Here is a 20,850-nt window from a genome sequence, read left to right as displayed (position 1 = left end):
TACGAACTGGAACATCTTGGGAGATTCCGGGTGTGGCCTGGCTTCGCCTAAGCTGCTGACCTCTGCCTCTAGCTACCCTTTTTGGTGCTGCACCTGCCTCAACATCCACACTACTTTCCCCGCTTGACATCCCCCCTGTCCAGGTCGGGTCAGTGTCCTCATCATCCACCACTTCCTCTTCCAACTCCTGTCTCATCTCCTCCTCCCGCACAATGCGCCGGTCAACTGGATGCCCTGACGGCAACTGCGTCACATCATCGTCGATGAGGGTGGGTTGCTGGTCATCCACCACCAAATCGAACGGAGATGGAGGAGACTCTAGTGTTTGGACACAGATGCTCCTCTGTTAGGTTCGTGGAATCGTGACGTGGAGAGGCAGGTTGAGGGACAATGAAAGGAGCGGAGAACAGCTCTGGGGAGCAGGGACAGTTGGGGTTATTGTTCTGTGAAGCTTGGGAATTTTGGGAGGAAGGAGGACAAGACTGTTGGGTAATAGGAGGAGAGGAGGCAGAGTCTGACTGGCTGCTGGACAATGTGCTGTAAGCGTTCTCTGACAGCCATTGCAAGACCTGTTCCTGGTTCTCGGGCCTACTAAGGTTTGTACCCTGCAGTTTAGTTAATGTGGCAAGCAACCCTGGCACTGTGGAGTGGCGCAATGCTTGCTGCCCCACAGGAGTAGGCACGGGACGCCCTGTGGCTTCACTGCTACCTTGCTCCCCAGAACCATTCCCCCGACCTCGCCCACGGCCTCGTCCACGTCCCTTTCCGGGAGCCTTGCGCATTTTGAATTCCCAGTTAGAAATTGGCACTATATACCAGTAGCAAAAATTGTGGGTGCACGTAACCCCAATATATTCTTTGAATTACCAGTCAGAAACTGGCACTATATGGCAGTAGCAAGAAATGAGGGTATTTGTAACCCCAATATATTCTTTGAATTCCCAGTCAGACAATGGCACTATATACCAGTAGCAAGAAATGAGGGTATTTGTAACCCCAATATATTCTTTGAATTCCCAGTCAGACAATGGCACTATATACCAGTAGCAAGAAATGAGGGTATTTGTAACCCCAATATATTCTTTGAATTCCCAGTCAGACAATGGCACTATATACCAGTAGCAAAAATTGTGGGTGCACGTAACCCCAATATATTCTTTGAATTACCAGTCAGAAACCGGCACTATATGGCAGTAGCAAGAAATGAGGGTATTTGTAACCCCAATATATTCTTTGAATTCCCAGTCAGACAATGGCACTATATACCAGTAGCAAGAAATGAGGGTATTTGTAACCCCAATATATTCTTTGAATTCCCAGTCAGACAATGGCACTATATACCAGTAGCAAGAAATGAGGGTATTTGTAACCCCAATATATTCTTTGAATTCCCAGTCAGACAATGGCACTATATACCAGTAGCAAAAATTGTGGGTGCACGTAACCCCAATATATTCTTTGAATTACCAGTCAGAAACTGGCACTATATGGCAGTAGCAAGAAATGAGGGTATTTGTAACCCCAATATATTCTATGAATTCCCAGTCAGACAATGGCACTATATACCAGTAGCAAAAATTGTGGGTGCACGTAACCCCAATATATTCTTTGAATTCCCAGTGAGACAATGGCACTATATACCAGTAGCAAAAATTGTGGGTGCACGTAACCCCAATATATTCTTTGAATTCCCAGTCAGACAATGGCACTATATACCAGTAGCAAGAAATGAGGGTATTTGTAACCCCAATATATTCTTTGAATTCCCAGTCAGACAATGGCACTATATACCAGTAGCAAAAATTGTGGGTGCACGTAACCCCAATATATTCTTTGAATTACCAGTCAGAAACTGGCACTATATGGCAGTAGCAAGAAATGAGGGTATTTGTAACCCCAATATATTCTTTGAATTCCCAGTCAGACAATGGCACTATATACCAGTAGCAAAAATTGTGGGTGCACGTAACCCCAATATATTCTTTGAATTACCAGTCAGAAACTGGCACTATATACCAGTAGCAAGAAATGAGGGTATTTGTAACCCCAATATATTCTTTGAATTCCCAGTCAGACAATGGCACTATATACCAGTAGCAAAAATTGTGGGTGCACGTAACCCCAATATATTCTTTGAATTACCAGTCAGAAACTGGCACTATATGGCAGTAGCAAGAAATGAGGGTATTTGTAACCCCAATATATTCTTTGAATTCCCAGTCAGACAATGGCACTATATACCAGTAGCAAGAAATGAGGGTATTTGTAACCCCAATATATTCTTTGAATTCCCAGTCAGACAATGGCACTATATACCAGTAGCAAAAATTGTGGGTGCACGTAACCCCAATATATTCTTTGAATTACCAGTCAGAAACTGGCACTATATGGCAGTAGCAAGAAATGAGGGTATTTGTAACCCCAATATATTCTTTGAATTCCCAGTCAGACAATGGCACTATATACCAGTAGCAAAAATTGTGGGTGCACGTAACCCCAATATATTCTTTGAATTACCAGTCAGAAACTGGCACTATATGGCAGTAGCAAGAAATGAGGGTATTTGTAACCCCAATATATTCTTTGAATTCCCAGTGAGACAATGGCACTATATACCAGTAGCAAGAAATGAGGGTATTTGTAACCCTAATATATTCTTTGAATTCCCAGTCAGACAATGGCACTATATACCAGTAGCAAGAAATGAGGGTATTTGTAACCCCAATATATTCTTTGAATTCCCAGTCAGACAATGGCACTATATACCAGTAGCAAAAATTGTGGGTGCACGTAACCCCAATATATTCTTTGAATTACCAGTCAGAAACTGGCACTATATGGCAGTAGCAAGAAATGAGGGTATTTGTAACCCCAATATATTCTTTGAATTCCCAGTCAGACAATGGCACTATATACCAGTAGCAAAAATTGTGGGTGCACGTATCCCCAATATATTCTTTGAATTACCAGTCAGAAACTGGCACTATATGGCAGTAGCAAGAAATGAGGGTATTTGTAACCCCAATATATTCTTTGAATTCCCAGTCAGACAATGGCACTATATACCAGTAGCAAGAAATGAGGGTATTTGTAACCCCAATATATTCTTTGAATTCCCAGTCAGAAACTGGCACTATATGGCAGTAGCAAGAAATGAGGGTATTTGTAACCCCAATATATTCTTTGAATTCCCAGTCAGACAATGGCACTATATACCAGTAGCAAAAATTGTGGGTGCACGTAACCCCAATATATTCTTTGAATTACCAGTCAGAAACTGGCACTATATGGCAGTAGCAAGAAATGAGGGTATTTGTAACCCCAATATATTCTTTGAATTCCCAGTCAGACAATGGCACTATATACCAGTAGCAAAAATTGTGGGTGCACGTAACCCCAATATATTCTTTGAATTACCAGTCAGAAACTGGCACTATATGGCAGTAGCAAGAAATGAGGGTATTTGTAACCCCAATATATTCTTTGAATTCCCAGTCAGACAATGGCACTATATACCAGTAGCAAGAAATGAGGGTATTTGTAACCCCAATATATTCTTTGAATTCCCAGTCAGACAATGGCACTATATACCAGTAGCAAAAATTGTGGGTGCACGTAACCCCAATATATTCTTTGAATTACCAGTCAGAAACTGGCACTATATGGCAGTAGCAAGAAATGAGGGTATTTGTAACCCCAATATATTCTTTGAATTACCAGTCAGACAATGGCACTATATACCAGTAGCAAAAATTGTGGGTGCACGTAACCCCAATATATTCTTTGAATTACCAGTCAGAAACTGGCACTATATGGCAGTAGCAAGAAATGAGGGTATTTGTAACCCCAATATATTCTTTGAATTCCCAGTCAGACAATGGCACTATATACCAGTAGCAAAAATTGTGGGTGCACGTAACCCCAATATATTCTTTGAATTCCCAGTGAGACAATGGCACTATATACCAGTAGCAAAAACTGTGGGTGCACGTAACCCCAATATATTCTTTGAATTCCCAGTCAGACAATGGCACTATATACCAGTAGCAAAAATTGTGGGTGCACGTAACCCCAATATATTCTTTGAATTACCAGTCAGAAACTGGCACTATATGGCAGTAGCAAGAAATGAGGGTATTTGTAACCCCAATATATTCTTTGAATTCCCAGTCAGACAATGGCACTATATACCAGTAGCAAGAAATGAGGGTATTTGTAACCCCAATATATTCTTTGAATTCCCAGTCAGACAATGGCACTATATACCAGTAGCAAGAAATGAGGGTATTTGTAACCCCAATATATTCTTTGAATTCCCAGTCAGACAATGGCACTATATACCAGTAGCAAAAATTGTGGGTGCACGTAACCCCAATATATTCTTTGAATTACCAGTCAGAAACTGGCACTATATGGCAGTAGCAAGAAATGAGGGTATTTGTAACCTCAATATATTCTTTGAATTCCCAGTCAGACAATGGCACTATATACCAGTAGCAAAAATTGTGGGTGCACGTAACCCCAATATATTCTTTGAATTACCAGTCAGAAACTGGCACTATATGGCAGTAGCAAGAAATGAGGGTATTTGTAACCCCAATATATTCTTTGAATTCCCAGTCAGACAATGGCACTATATACCAGTAGCAAAAATTGTGGGTGCACGTAACCCCAATATATTCTTTGAATTCCCAGTGAGACAATGGCACTATATACCAGTAGCAAAAATTGTGGGTGCACGTAACCCCAATATATTCTTTGAATTACCAGTCAGAAACTGGCACTATATGGCAGTAGCAAGAAATGAGGGTATTTGTAACCCCAATATATTCTTTGAATTCCCAGTCAGACAATGGCACTATATACCAGTAGCAAAAATTGTGGGTGCACGTAACCCCAATATATTCTTTGAATTCCCAGTCAGACAATGGCACTATATACCAGTAGCAAAAATTGTGGGTGCACGTAACCCCAATATATTCTTTGAATTACCAGTCAGAAACTGGCACTATATGGCAGTAGCAAGAAATGAGGGTATTTGTAACCCCAATATATTCTTTGAATTCCCAGTCAGACAATGGCACTATATACCAGTAGCAAGAAATGAGGGTATTTGTAACCCCAATATATTCTTTGAATTCCCAGTCAGACAATGGCACTATATACCAGTAGCAAGAAATGAGGGTATTTGTAACCCCAATATATTCTTTGAATTCCCAGTCAGACAATGGCACTATATACCAGTAGCAAAAATTGTGGGTGCACGTAACCCCAATATATTCTTTGAATTACCAGTCAGAAACTGGCACTATATGGCAGTAGCAAGAAATGAGGGTATTTGTAACCCCAATATATTCTATGAATTCCCAGTCAGACAATGGCACTATATACCAGTAGCAAAAATTGTGGGTGCACGTAACCCCAATATATTCTTTGAATTCCCAGTGAGACAATGGCACTATATACCAGTAGCAAAAATTGTGGGTGCACGTAACCCCAATATATTCTTTGAATTCCCAGTCAGACAATGGCACTATATACCAGTAGCAAGAAATGAGGGTATTTGTAACCCCAATATATTCTTTGAATTCCCAGTCAGACAATGGCACTATATACCAGTAGCAAAAATTGTGGGTGCACGTAACCCCAATATATTCTTTGAATTACCAGTCAGAAACTGGCACTATATGGCAGTAGCAAGAAATGAGGGTATTTGTAACCCCAATATATTCTTTGAATTCCCAGTCAGACAATGGCACTATATACCAGTAGCAAAAATTGTGGGTGCACGTAACCCCAATATATTCTTTGAATTACCAGTCAGAAACTGGCACTATATACCAGTAGCAAGAAATGAGGGTATTTGTAACCCCAATATATTCTTTGAATTCCCAGTCAGACAATGGCACTATATACCAGTAGCAAAAATTGTGGGTGCACGTAACCCCAATATATTCTTTGAATTACCAGTCAGAAACTGGCACTATATGGCAGTAGCAAGAAATGAGGGTATTTGTAACCCCAATATATTCTTTGAATTCCCAGTCAGACAATGGCACTATATACCAGTAGCAAGAAATGAGGGTATTTGTAACCCCAATATATTCTTTGAATTCCCAGTCAGACAATGGCACTATATACCAGTAGCAAGAAATGAGGGTATTTGTAACCCCAATATATTCTTTGAATTCCCAGTCAGACAATGGCACTATATACCAGTAGCAAAAATTGTGGGTGCACGTAACCCCAATATATTCTTTGAATTACCAGTCAGAAACTGGCACTATATGGCAGTAGCAAGAAATGAGGGTATTTGTAACCCCAATATATTCTTTGAATTACCAGTCAGACAATGGCACTATATACCAGTAGCAAAAATTGTGGGTGCACGTAACCCCAATATATTCTTTGAATTACCAGTCAGAAACTGGCACTATATGGCAGTAGCAAGAAATGAGGGTATTTGTAACCCCAATATATTCTTTGAATTCCCAGTCAGACAATGGCACTATATACCAGTAGCAAAAATTGTGGGTGCACGTAACCCCAATATATTCTTTGAATTCCCAGTGAGACAATGGCACTATATACCAGTAGCAAAAACTGTGGGTGCACGTAACCCCAATATATTCTTTGAATTCCCAGTCAGACAATGGCACTATATACCAGTAGCAAAAATTGTGGGTGCACGTAACCCCAATATATTCTTTGAATTACCAGTCAGAAACTGGCACTATATGGCAGTAGCAAGAAATGAGGGTATTTGTAACCCCAATATATTCTTTGAATTACCAGTCAGACAATGGCACTATATACCAGTAGCAAAAATTGTGGGTGCACGTAACCCCAATATATTCTTTGAATTACCAGTCAGAAACTGGCACTATATGGCAGTAGCAAGAAATGAGGGTATTTGTAACCCCAATATATTCTTTGAATTCCCAGTCAGACAATGGCACTATATACCAGTAGCAAAAATTGTGGGTGCACGTAACCCCAATATATTCTTTGAATTCCCAGTGAGACAATGGCACTATATACCAGTAGCAAAAACTGTGGGTGCACGTAACCCCAATATATTCTTTGAATTCCCAGTCAGACAATGGCACTATATACCAGTAGCAAAAATTGTGGGTGCACGTAACCCCAATATATTCTTTGAATTACCAGTCAGAAACTGGCACTATATGGCAGTAGCAAGAAATGAGGGTATTTGTAACCCCAATATATTCTTTGAATTCCCAGTCAGACAATGGCACTATATACCAGTAGCAAGAAATGAGGGTATTTGTAACCCCAATATATTCTTTGAATTCCCAGTCAGACAATGGCACTATATACCAGTAGCAAGAAATGAGGGTATTTGTAACCCCAATATATTCTTTGAATTCCCAGTCAGACAATGGCACTATATACCAGTAGCAAAAATTGTGGGTGCACGTAACCCCAATATATTCTTTGAATTACCAGTCAGAAACTGGCACTATATGGCAGTAGCAAGAAATGAGGGTATTTGTAACCTCAATATATTCTTTGAATTCCCAGTCAGACAATGGCACTATATACCAGTAGCAAAAATTGTGGGTGCACGTAACCCCAATATATTCTTTGAATTACCAGTCAGAAACTGGCACTATATGGCAGTAGCAAGAAATGAGGGTATTTGTAACCCCAATATATTCTTTGAATTACCAGTCAGACAATGGCACTATATACCAGTAGCAAAAATTGTGGGTGCACGTAACCCCAATATATTCTTTGAATTACCAGTCAGAAACTGGCACTATATGGCAGTAGCAAGAAATGAGGGTATTTGTAACCCCAATATATTCTTTGAATTCCCAGTCAGACAATGGCACTATATACCAGTAGCAAAAATTGTGGGTGCACGTAACCCCAATATATTCTTTGAATTCCCAGTGAGACAATGGCACTATATACCAGTAGCAATAACTGTGGGTGCACGTAACCCCAATATATTCTTTGAATTCCCAGTCAGACAATGGCACTATATACCAGTAGCAAAAATTGTGGGTGCACGTAACCCCAATATATTCTTTGAATTACCAGTCAGAAACTGGCACTATATGGCAGTAGCAAGAAATGAGGGTATTTGTAACCCCAATATATTCTTTGAATTCCCAGTCAGACAATGGCACTATATACCAGTAGCAAGAAATGAGGGTATTTGTAACCCCAATATATTCTTTGAATTCCCAGTCAGACAATGGCACTATATACCAGTAGCAAGAAATGAGGGTATTTGTAACCCCAATATATTCTTTGAATTCCCAGTCAGACAATGGCACTATATACCAGTAGCAAAAATTGTGGGTGCACGTAACCCCAATATATTCTTTGAATTACCAGTCAGAAACTGGCACTATATGGCAGTAGCAAGAAATGAGGGTATTTGTAACCTCAATATATTCTTTGAATTCCCAGTCAGACAATGGCACTATATACCAGTAGCAAAAATTGTGGGTGCACGTAACCCCAATATATTCTTTGAATTACCAGTCAGAAACTGGCACTATATGGCAGTAGCAAGAAATGAGGGTATTTGTAACCCCAATATATTCTTTGAATTCCCAGTCAGACAATGGCACTATATACCAGTAGCAAAAATTGTGGGTGCACGTAACCCCAATATATTCTTTGAATTCCCAGTGAGACAATGGCACTATATACCAGTAGCAAAAATTGTGGGTGCACGTAACCCCAATATATTCTTTGAATTACCAGTCAGAAACTGGCACTATATGGCAGTAGCAAGAAATGAGGGTATTTGTAACCCCAATATATTCTTTGAATTCCCAGTCAGACAATGGCACTATATACCAGTAGCAAGAAATGAGGGTATTTGTAACCCCAATATATTCTTTGAATTCCCAGTCAGACAATGGCACTATATACCAGTAGCAAAAATTGTGGGTGCACGTAACCCCAATATATTCTTTGAATTACCAGTCAGAAACTGGCACTATATGGCAGTAGCAAGAAATGAGGGTATTTGTAACCCCAATATATTCTTTGAATTCCCAGTCAGACAATGGCACTATATACCAGTAGCAAGAAATGAGGGTATTTGTAACCCCAATTTATTCTTTGAATTCCCAGTCAGACAATGGCACTATATACCAGTAGCAAGAAATGAGGGTATTTGTAACCCCAATATATTCTTTGAATTCCCAGTCAGACAATGGCACTATATACCAGTAGCAAAAATTGTGGGTGCACGTAACCCCAATATATTCTTTGAATTACCAGTCAGAAACTGGCACTATATGGCAGTAGCAAGAAATGAGGGTATTTGTAACCTCAATATATTCTTTGAATTCCCAGTCAGACAATGGCACTATATACCAGTAGCAAAAATTGTGGGTGCACGTAACCCCAATATATTCTTTGAATTACCAGTCAGAAACTGGCACTATATGGCAGTAGCAAGAAATGAGGGTATTTGTAACCCCAATATATTCTTTGAATTACCAGTCAGACAATGGCACTATATACCAGTAGCAAAAATTGTGGGTGCACGTAACCCCAATATATTCTTTGAATTACCAGTCAGAAACTGGCACTATATGGCAGTAGCAAGAAATGAGGGTATTTGTAACCCCAATATATTCTTTGAATTCCCAGTCAGACAATGGCACTATATACCAGTAGCAAAAATTGTGGGTGCACGTAACCCCAATATATTCTTTGAATTCCCAGTGAGACAATGGCACTATATACCAGTAGCAAAAACTGTGGGTGCACGTAACCCCAATATATTCTTTGAATTCCCAGTCAGACAATGGCACTATATACCAGTAGCAAAAATTGTGGGTGCACGTAACCCCAATATATTCTTTGAATTACCAGTCAGAAACTGGCACTATATGGCAGTAGCAAGAAATGAGGGTATTTGTAACCCCAATATATTCTTTGAATTCCCAGTCAGACAATGGCACTATATACCAGTAGCAAGAAATGAGGGTATTTGTAACCCCAATATATTCTTTGAATTCCCAGTCAGACAATGGCACTATATACCAGTAGCAAGAAATGAGGGTATTTGTAACCCCAATATATTCTTTGAATTCCCAGTCAGACAATGGCACTATATACCAGTAGCAAAAATTGTGGGTGCACGTAACCCCAATATATTCTTTGAATTACCAGTCAGAAACTGGCACTATATGGCAGTAGCAAGAAATGAGGGTATTTGTAACCTCAATATATTCTTTGAATTCCCAGTCAGACAATGGCACTATATACCAGTAGCAAAAATTGTGGGTGCACGTAACCCCAATATATTCTTTGAATTACCAGTCAGAAACTGGCACTATATGGCAGTAGCAAGAAATGAGGGTATTTGTAACCCCAATATATTCTTTGAATTCCCAGTCAGACAATGGCACTATATACCAGTAGCAAAAATTGTGGGTGCACGTAACCCCAATATATTCTTTGAATTCCCAGTGAGACAATGGCACTATATACCAGTAGCAAAAATTGTGGGTGCACGTAACCCCAATATATTCTTTGAATTACCAGTCAGAAACTGGCACTATATGGCAGTAGCAAGAAATGAGGGTATTTGTAACCCCAATATATTCTTTGAATTCCCAGTCAGACAATGGCACTATATACCAGTAGCAAGAAATGAGGGTATTTGTAACCCCAATATATTCTTTGAATTCCCAGTCAGACAATGGCACTATATACCAGTAGCAAAAATTGTGGGTGCACGTAACCCCAATATATTCTTTGAATTACCAGTCAGAAACTGGCACTATATGGCAGTAGCAAGAAATGAGGGTATTTGTAACCCCAATATATTCTTTGAATTACCAGTCAGACAATGGCACTATATACCAGTAGCAAAAATTGTGGGTGCACGTAACCCCAATATATTCTTTGAATTACCAGTCAGAAACTGGCACTATATGGCAGTAGCAAGAAATGAGGGTATTTGTAACCCCAATATATTCTTTGAATTCCCAGTCAGACAATGGCACTATATACCAGTAGCAAAAATTGTGGGTGCACGTAACCCCAATATATTCTTTGAATTCCCAGTGAGACAATGGCACTATATACCAGTAGCAAAAACTGTGGGTGCACGTAACCCCAATATATTCTTTGAATTCCCAGTCAGACAATGGCACTATATACCAGTAGCAAAAATTGTGGGTGCACGTAACCCCAATATATTCTTTGAATTACCAGTCAGAAACTGGCACTATATGGCAGTAGCAAGAAATGAGGGTATTTGTAACCCCAATATATTCTTTGAATTCCCAGTCAGACAATGGCACTATATACCAGTAGCAAGAAATGAGGGTATTTGTAACCCCAATATATTCTTTGAATTCCCAGTCAGACAATGGCACTATATACCAGTAGCAAGAAATGAGGGTATTTGTAACCCCAATATATTCTTTGAATTCCCAGTCAGACAATGGCACTATATACCAGTAGCAAAAATTGTGGGTGCACGTAACCCCAATATATTCTTTGAATTACCAGTCAGAAACTGGCACTATATGGCAGTAGCAAGAAATGAGGGTATTTGTAACCTCAATATATTCTTTGAATTCCCAGTCAGACAATGGCACTATATACCAGTAGCAAAAATTGTGGGTGCACGTAACCCCAATATATTCTTTGAATTACCAGTCAGAAACTGGCACTATATGGCAGTAGCAAGAAATGAGGGTATTTGTAACCCCAATATATTCTTTGAATTCCCAGTCAGACAATGGCACTATATACCAGTAGCAAAAATTGTGGGTGCACGTAACCCCAATATATTCTTTGAATTCCCAGTGAGACAATGGCACTATATACCAGTAGCAAAAATTGTGGGTGCACGTAACCCCAATATATTCTTTGAATTACCAGTCAGAAACTGGCACTATATGGCAGTAGCAAGAAATGAGGGTATTTGTAACCCCAATATATTCTTTGAATTCCCAGTCAGACAATGGCACTATATACCAGTAGCAAAAATTGTGGGTGCACGTAACCCCAATATATTCTTTGAATTCCCAGTCAGACAATGGCACTATATACCAGTAGCAAAAATTGTGGGTGCACGTAACCCCAATATATTCTTTGAATTACCAGTCAGAAACTGGCACTATATGGCAGTAGCAAGAAATGAGGGTATTTGTAACCCCAATATATTCTTTGAATTCCCAGTCAGACAATGGCACTATATACCAGTAGCAAGAAATGAGGGTATTTGTAACCCCAATATATTCTTTGAATTCCCAGTCAGACAATGGCACTATATACCAGTAGCAAGAAATGAGGGTATTTGTAACCCCAATATATTCTTTGAATTCCCAGTCAGACAATGGCACTATATACCAGTAGCAAAAATTGTGGGTGCACGTAACCCCAATATATTCTTTGAATTACCAGTCAGAAACTGGCACTATATGGCAGTAGCAAGAAATGAGGGTATTTGTAACCCCAATATATTCTATGAATTCCCAGTCAGACAATGGCACTATATACCAGTAGCAAAAATTGTGGGTGCACGTAACCCCAATATATTCTTTGAATTCCCAGTGAGACAATGGCACTATATACCAGTAGCAAAAATTGTGGGTGCACGTAACCCCAATATATTCTTTGAATTCCCAGTCAGACAATGGCACTATATACCAGTAGCAAGAAATGAGGGTATTTGTAACCCCAATATATTCTTTGAATTCCCAGTCAGACAATGGCACTATATACCAGTAGCAAAAATTGTGGGTGCACGTAACCCCAATATATTCTTTGAATTACCAGTCAGAAACTGGCACTATATGGCAGTAGCAAGAAATGAGGGTATTTGTAACCCCAATATATTCTTTGAATTCCCAGTCAGACAATGGCACTATATACCAGTAGCAAAAATTGTGGGTGCACGTAACCCCAATATATTCTTTGAATTACCAGTCAGAAACTGGCACTATATACCAGTAGCAAGAAATGAGGGTATTTGTAACCCCAATATATTCTTTGAATTCCCAGTCAGACAATGGCACTATATACCAGTAGCAAAAATTGTGGGTGCACGTAACCCCAATATATTCTTTGAATTCCCAGTCAGACAATGGCACTATATACCAGTAGCAAGAAATGAGGGTATTTGTAACCCCAATATATTCTTTGAATTCCCAGTCAGACAATGGCACTATATACCAGTAGCAAAAATTGTGGGTGCACGTAACCCCAATATATTCTTTGAATTACCAGTCAGAAACTGGCACTATATGGCAGTAGCAAGAAATGAGGGTATTTGTAACCCCAATATATTCTTTGAATTCCCAGTCAGACAATGGCACTATATACCAGTAGCAAAAATTGTGGGTGCACGTAACCCCAATATATTCTTTGAATTACCAGTCAGAAACTGGCACTATATGGCAGTAGCAAGAAATGAGGGTATTTGTAACCCCAATATATTCTTTGAATTCCCAGTCAGACAATGGCACTATATACCAGTAGCAAAAATTGTGGGTGCACGTAACCCCAATATATTCTTTGAATTCCCAGTGAGACAATGGCACTATATACCAGTAGCAAAAACTGTGGGTGCACGTAACCCCAATATATTCTTTGAATTCCCAGTCAGACAATGGCACTATATACCAGTAGCAAAAATTGTGGGTGCACGTAACCCCAATATATTCTTTGAATTACCAGTCAGAAACTGGCACTATATGGCAGTAGCAAGAAATGAGGGTATTTGTAACCCCAATATATTCTTTGAATTCCCAGTCAGACAATGGCACTATATACCAGTAGCAAGAAATGAGGGTATTTGTAACCCCAATATATTCTTTGAATTCCCAGTCAGACAATGGCACTATATACCAGTAGCAAGAAATGAGGGTATTTGTAACCCCAATATATTCTTTGAATTCCCAGTCAGACAATGGCACTATATACCAGTAGCAAAAATTGTGGGTGCACGTAACCCCAATATATTCTTTGAATTACCAGTCAGAAACTGGCACTATATGGCAGTAGCAAGAAATGAGGGTATTTGTAACCTCAATATATTCTTTGAATTCCCAGTCAGACAATGGCACTATATACCAGTAGCAAAAATTGTGGGTGCACGTAACCCCAATATATTCTTTGAATTACCAGTCAGAAACTGGCACTATATGGCAGTAGCAAGAAATGAGGGTATTTGTAACCCCAATATATTCTTTGAATTCCCAGTCAGACAATGGCACTATATACCAGTAGCAAAAATTGTGGGTGCACGTAACCCCAATATATTCTTTGAATTCCCAGTGAGACAATGGCACTATATACCAGTAGCAAAAATTGTGGGTGCACGTAACCCCAATATATTCTTTGAATTACCAGTCAGAAACTGGCACTATATGGCAGTAGCAAGAAATGAGGGTATTTGTAACCCCAATATATTCTTTGAATTCCCAGTCAGACAATGGCACTATATACCAGTAGCAAAAATTGTGGGTGCACGTAACCCCAATATATTCTTTGAATTCCCAGTCAGACAATGGCACTATATACCAGTAGCAAAAATTGTGGGTGCACGTAACCCCAATATATTCTTTGAATTACCAGTCAGAAACTGGCACTATATGGCAGTAGCAAGAAATGAGGGTATTTGTAACCCCAATATATTCTTTGAATTCCCAGTCAGACAATGGCACTATATACCAGTAGCAAGAAATGAGGGTATTTGTAACCCCAATATATTCTTTGAATTCCCAGTCAGACAATGGCACTATATACCAGTAGCAAGAAATGAGGGTATTTGTAACCCCAATATATTCTTTGAATTCCCAGTCAGACAATGGCACTATATACCAGTAGCAAAAATTGTGGGTGCACGTAACCCCAATATATTCTTTGAATTACCAGTCAGAAACTGGCACTATATGGCAGTAGCAAGAAATGAGGGTATTTGTAACCCCAATATATTCTATGAATTCCCAGTCAGACAATGGCACTATATACCAGTAGCAAAAATTGTGGGTGCACGTAACCCCAATATATTCTTTGAATTCCCAGTGAGACAATGGCACTATATACCAGTAGCAAAAATTGTGGGTGCACGTAACCCCAATATATTCTTTGAATTCCCAGTCAGACAATGGCACTATATACCAGTAGCAAGAAATGAGGGTATTTGTAACCCCAATATATTCTTTGAATTCCCAGTCAGACAATGGCACTATATACCAGTAGCAAAAATTGTGGGTGCACGTAACCCCAATATATTCTTTGAATTACCAGTCAGAAACTGGCACTATATGGCAGTAGCAAGAAATGAGGGTATTTGTAACCCCAATATATTCTTTGAATTCCCAGTCAGACAATGGCACTATATACCAGTAGCAAAAATTGTGGGTGCACGTAACCCCAATATATTCTTTGAATTACCAGTCAGAAACTGGCACTATATACCAGTAGCAAGAAATGAGGGTATTTGTAACCCCAATATATTCTTTGAATTCCCAGTCAGACAATGGCACTATATACCAGTAGCAAAAATTGTGGGTGCACGTAACCCCAATATATTCTTTGAATTACCAGTCAGAAACTGGCACTATATGGCAGTAGCAAGAAATGAGGGTATTTGTAACCCCAATATATTCTTTGAATTCCCAGTCAGACAATGGCACTATATACCAGTAGCAAGAAATGAGGGTATTTGTAACCCCAATATATTCTTTGAATTCCCAGTCAGACAATGGCACTATATACCAGTAGCAAAAATTGTGGGTGCACGTAACCCCAATATATTCTTTGAATTACCAGTCAGAAACTGGCACTATATGGCAGTAGCAAGAAATGAGGGTATTTGTAACCCCAATATATTCTTTGAATTCCCAGTCAGACAATGGCACTATATACCAGTAGCAAAAATTGTGGGTGCACGTAACCCCAATATATTCTTTGAATTACCAGTCAGAAACTGGCACTATATGGCAGTAGCAAGAAATGAGGGTATTTGTAACCCCAATATATTCTTTGAATTCCCAGTCAGACAATGGCACTATATACCAGTAGCAAGAAATGAGGGTATTTGTAACCCCAATATATTCTTTGAATTCCCAGTCAGACAATGGCACTATATACCAGTAGCAAGAAATGAGGGTATTTGTAACCCCAATATATTCTTTGAATTCCCAGTCAGACAATGGCACTATATACCAGTAGCAAAAATTGTGGGTGCACGTAACCCCAATATATTCTTTGAATTACCAGTCAGAAACTGGCACTATATGGCAGTAGCAAGAAATGAGGGTATTTGTAACCCCAATATATTCTTTGAATTCCCAGTCAGACAATGGCACTATATACCAGTAGCAAAAATTGTGGGTGCACGTATCCCCAATATATTCTTTGAATTACCAGTCAGAAACTGGCACTATATGGCAGTAGCAAGAAATGAGGGTATTTGTAACCCCAATATATTCTTTGAATTCCCAGTCAGACAATGGCACTATATACCAGTAGCAAGAAATGAGGGTATTTGTAACCCCAATATATTCTTTGAATTCCCAGTCAGAAACTGGCACTATATGGCAGTAGCAAGAAATGAGGGTATTTGTAACCCCAATATATTCTTTGAATTCCCAGTCAGACAATGGCACTATATACCAGTAGCAAAAATTGTGGGTGCACGTAACCCCAATATATTCTTTGAATTACCAGTCAGAAACTGGCACTATATGGCAGTAGCAAGAAATGAGGGTATTTGTAACCCCAATATATTCTTTGAATTCCCAGTCAGACAATGGCACTATATACCAGTAGCAAAAATTGTGGGTGCACGTAACCCCAATATATTCTTTGAATTACCAGTCAGAAACTGGCACTATATGGCAGTAGCAAGAAATGAGGGTATTTGTAACCCCAATATATTCTTTGAATTCCCAGTCAGACAATGGCACTATATACCAGTAGCAAGAAATGAGGGTATTTGTAACCCCAATATATTCTTTGAATTCCCAGTCAGACAATGGCACTATATACCAGTAGCAAAAATTGTGGGTGCACGTAACCCCAATATATTCTTTGAATTACCAGTCAGAAACTGGCACTATATGGCAGTAGCAAGAAATGAGGGTATTTGTAACCCCAATATATTCTTTGAATTACCAGTCAGACAATGGCACTATATACCAGTAGCAAAAATTGTGGGTGCACGTAACCCCAATATATTCTTTGAATTACCAGTCAGAAACTGGCACTATATGGCAGTAGCAAGAAATGAGGGTATTTGTAACCCCAATATATTCTTTGAATTCCCAGTCAGACAATGGCACTATATACCAGTAGCAAAAATTGTGGGTGCACGTAACCCCAATATATTCTTTGAATTCCCAGTGAGACAATGGCACTATATACCAGTAGCAAAAACTGTGGGTGCACGTAACCCCAATATATTCTTTGAATTCCCAGTCAGACAATGGCACTATATACCAGTAGCAAAAATTGTGGGTGCACGTAACCCCAATATATTCTTTGAATTACCCGTCAGAAACTGGCACTATATGGCAGTAGCAAGAAATGAGGGTATTTGTAACCCCAATATATTCTTTGAATTCCCAGTCAGACAATGGCACTATATACCAGTAGCAAGAAATGAGGGTATTTGTAACCCCAATATATTCTTTGAATTCCCAGTCAGACAATGGCACTATATACCAGTAGCAAGAAATGAGGGTATTTGTAACCCCAATATATTCTTTGAATTCCCAGTCAGACAATGGCACTATATACCAGTAGCAAAAATTGTGGGTGCACGTAACCCCAATATATTCTTTGAATTACCAGTCAGAAACTGGCACTATATGGCAGTAGCAAGAAATGAGGGTATTTGTAACCTCAATATATTCTTTGAATTCCCAGTCAGACAATGGCACTATATACCAGTAGCAAAAATTGTGGGTGCACGTAACCCCAATATATTCTTTGAATTACCAGTCAGAAACTGGCACTATATGGCAGTAGCAAGAAATGAGGGTATTTGTAACCCCAATATATTCTTTGAATTCCCAGTCAGACAATGGCACTATATACCAGTAGCAAAAATTGTGGGTGCACGTAACCCCAATATATTCTTTGAATTCCCAGTGAGACAATGGCACTATATACCAGTAGCAAAAACTGTGGGTGCACGTAACCCCAATATATTCTTTGAATTCCCAGTCAGACAATGGCACTATATACCAGTAGCAAAAATAGTGGGTGTATATAGCCCCAATTCTATTGCTAGGGGACTTGCAGGGTATTTCTGAGGTGAAGGTGGGGGGGCACACCGTTGGAACGGGGATTTGGGGTGTATATATGGGGTATACGGGAATACACTGTCAGTGTGTTCCATTCAGGATCCTGGGAAAGCTGGGTTGCGGCGATTGAGCCCGTCAGTGCCACGTTACACTGACAAGCTTCTCCCTGGAATTGAAGTTATATGTAAGCCCAATATATTCTTTGAATTCCCAGTGAGACAATGGCACTATATGGCAGTAGTAAAAATAGTGGGTGTATATAGCCCCAATTCTATTGCTAGGGGACTTGCAGGGTATTTCTGGGGTGAAGGTGGGGGGCACTTCGTTGGAACGGGTATCGGGGGTATATATCGGGTATACGGGAATACACTGTCAGTGTATTCCATTCAGGATCCGCGGAAAGCTGGGTTGCGGCGATTGAGCCCGTCAGTGCCACGTTACACTGACAAGCTTCTCCCTGGAATTTAGCTCTTATAAGAGCTGTTGGTTGTCTTCTCCTTCCTATCCTAGCCTGTCCCTGCCTACCCAGAATCTAAGCCCTAGCTAACTGGACGGAAACCTCCGTCCCCGGTGAATTGCAAGCTCAGAATGACGCGAAGCTGGGCGTCGCTGTTCTTTTAAATTAGAGGTCACATGTTTTCGGCAGCCAATGGGTTTTGCCTACTTTTTTCAACGTCACCGGTGTCGTAGTTCCTGTCCCACCTACCCTGCGCTGTTATTGGAGCAAAAAAGGCGCCAGGGAAGGTGGGAGGGGAATCGAGTAATGGCGCACTTTACCACGCGGTGTTCGATTCGATTCGAACATGCCGAACAGCCTAATATCCGATCGAACATGAGTTCGATAGAACACTGTTCGCTCATCTCTAGTTATTAGATCATCGTATATTTATAACACTTTGTTACACTGTATCTTTCACTCCACCTAAGTGTGTTTTGATGTTGTGTTGCATTGTATCCACATGCTAACTAATTAATTGTAATTATGCACCATATGATGTGGTTGTTATTTAAACTGGTGGTTTTCCTCACTTTTTTGCTTGAGAAAGGTTCAGATAAGAACTGAAACGTCGCTGCTTGGAATAAATCCACACTTTTTCTGAATATTGGAGTGCTGCCATTTTTTCCATTTTCTATATAAAGTTGAAGATTAGCCACCTTCCAGTTTGGCTTTGCACCCGGTTTGTATGCTGTGCTGCTTCTGCATTTTTTTCTACTATATATATATAATATATATATATATATATATATATATATATATATATATATTGTCAGGGTCTGGGGTTGCTAGGTAGGGTGGCATAGACACAAAAGTCCAGATTCTTTAGTCCAAAACAAAGGTAGAGTTCATTTTCACTCAAAAAGGTAGTGCAGCAAGAAAAGGAAACAATACAAAAATAAATACCTGCCCGGCTAGGCTCTAACTAAACATAGAATAGGTAACCTCACCTAGAATAACAGAAATCCAAAAGCCAGTAGAATCATTCAGGACATAGCTCCAAAAAATTGACCTTTCTGTTTGGCACTCCAGCCAAGCTCTGCTTCTTTAGCTGACTTCTTAAGTCTCCTTGATGAAGAGACTCTCTGCAGCTGAGTCGCTGCTGGAACATCCCCAAAGTGTGGACTGGAGGGGGGTGGAATGACAGATCCCACTACCACCCTACCTGCCATTCCTAAAAATCCAGCCCAGTAACTGGAACTCTAAAATAACCTTTAGCAGACAATAGTCATCTGCTGAGAAATGTTCTTTCTGGAGTTTTCTCATCTCACCCACCTGAGTAGTCTGGGTGAGATGTACACCCCCACCATTACCTGACCAGCCATCGGCTTACAATATATATATATATGTGTGTGTGTGTGTGTAAAAATGCAGCAGCACTCTGCTTACAGCACAGGATATATAAATATTATGCCCATAAGTATGTATACTGGACATGAATGAAAAACTGTTAGGTGCAGTGGGATGGAAGGAGCTAACTTGAAAAGCATTAAAGGGGTTGTCCCATCACAAGGATCCTATCTATAATGCTTGTTAATGTGGATGTAAGACTTTTCCTAAATACATTGCTTCAGGAAAACTGCTTTGTTTGGCCACTATCTTACTTTATTCATTTTTTTGTGGCCACAGCCCTGACCTAGCTGCTCCTGAGTCAAGTGATGTGTCTGCCTGCTCTCAGGGGGAGGGAGGAGGGGCTAAGTGCACGGGAGCAAGCCTGGTGGGGGGGTAGTTTACCCTTTGGGGGAAGGGGCCGCCAATACAGGGTTAGACGCCGGCACAAGTGAAGTCAGCAACATATCTATGTTATTCCGCTCCTCCGCCCCGGAATAGCAGCATCGCTTCTGCCGCTGCTTGCTTCATGAAGGGCAGAAGCATAGCGATGTTGCTGGCTTCACCTGTGCCGGCGTCTAACACTCCCCAGCATCCGCTGTAATAGAGAGGCGGATGCCGGGGACAGTTAGACGCCGGCACAGTTGAAGCCAGCAACATCGCTATGCTTCTGTCCTGCATGAAGCCAGCAGCGGCAGAAGCGATGCTGTTATTCTGCTCCGGAGTCACATATGCAAAGCCAAGCGGCGA

The sequence above is a fragment of the Leptodactylus fuscus genome, chromosome 4 (genome assembly GCF_031893055.1).
Source record: "Leptodactylus fuscus isolate aLepFus1 chromosome 4, aLepFus1.hap2, whole genome shotgun sequence".
NCBI lineage: Eukaryota > Metazoa > Chordata > Amphibia > Anura > Leptodactylidae > Leptodactylus > Leptodactylus fuscus.
This window is presented reverse-complemented; position numbering follows the sequence as displayed.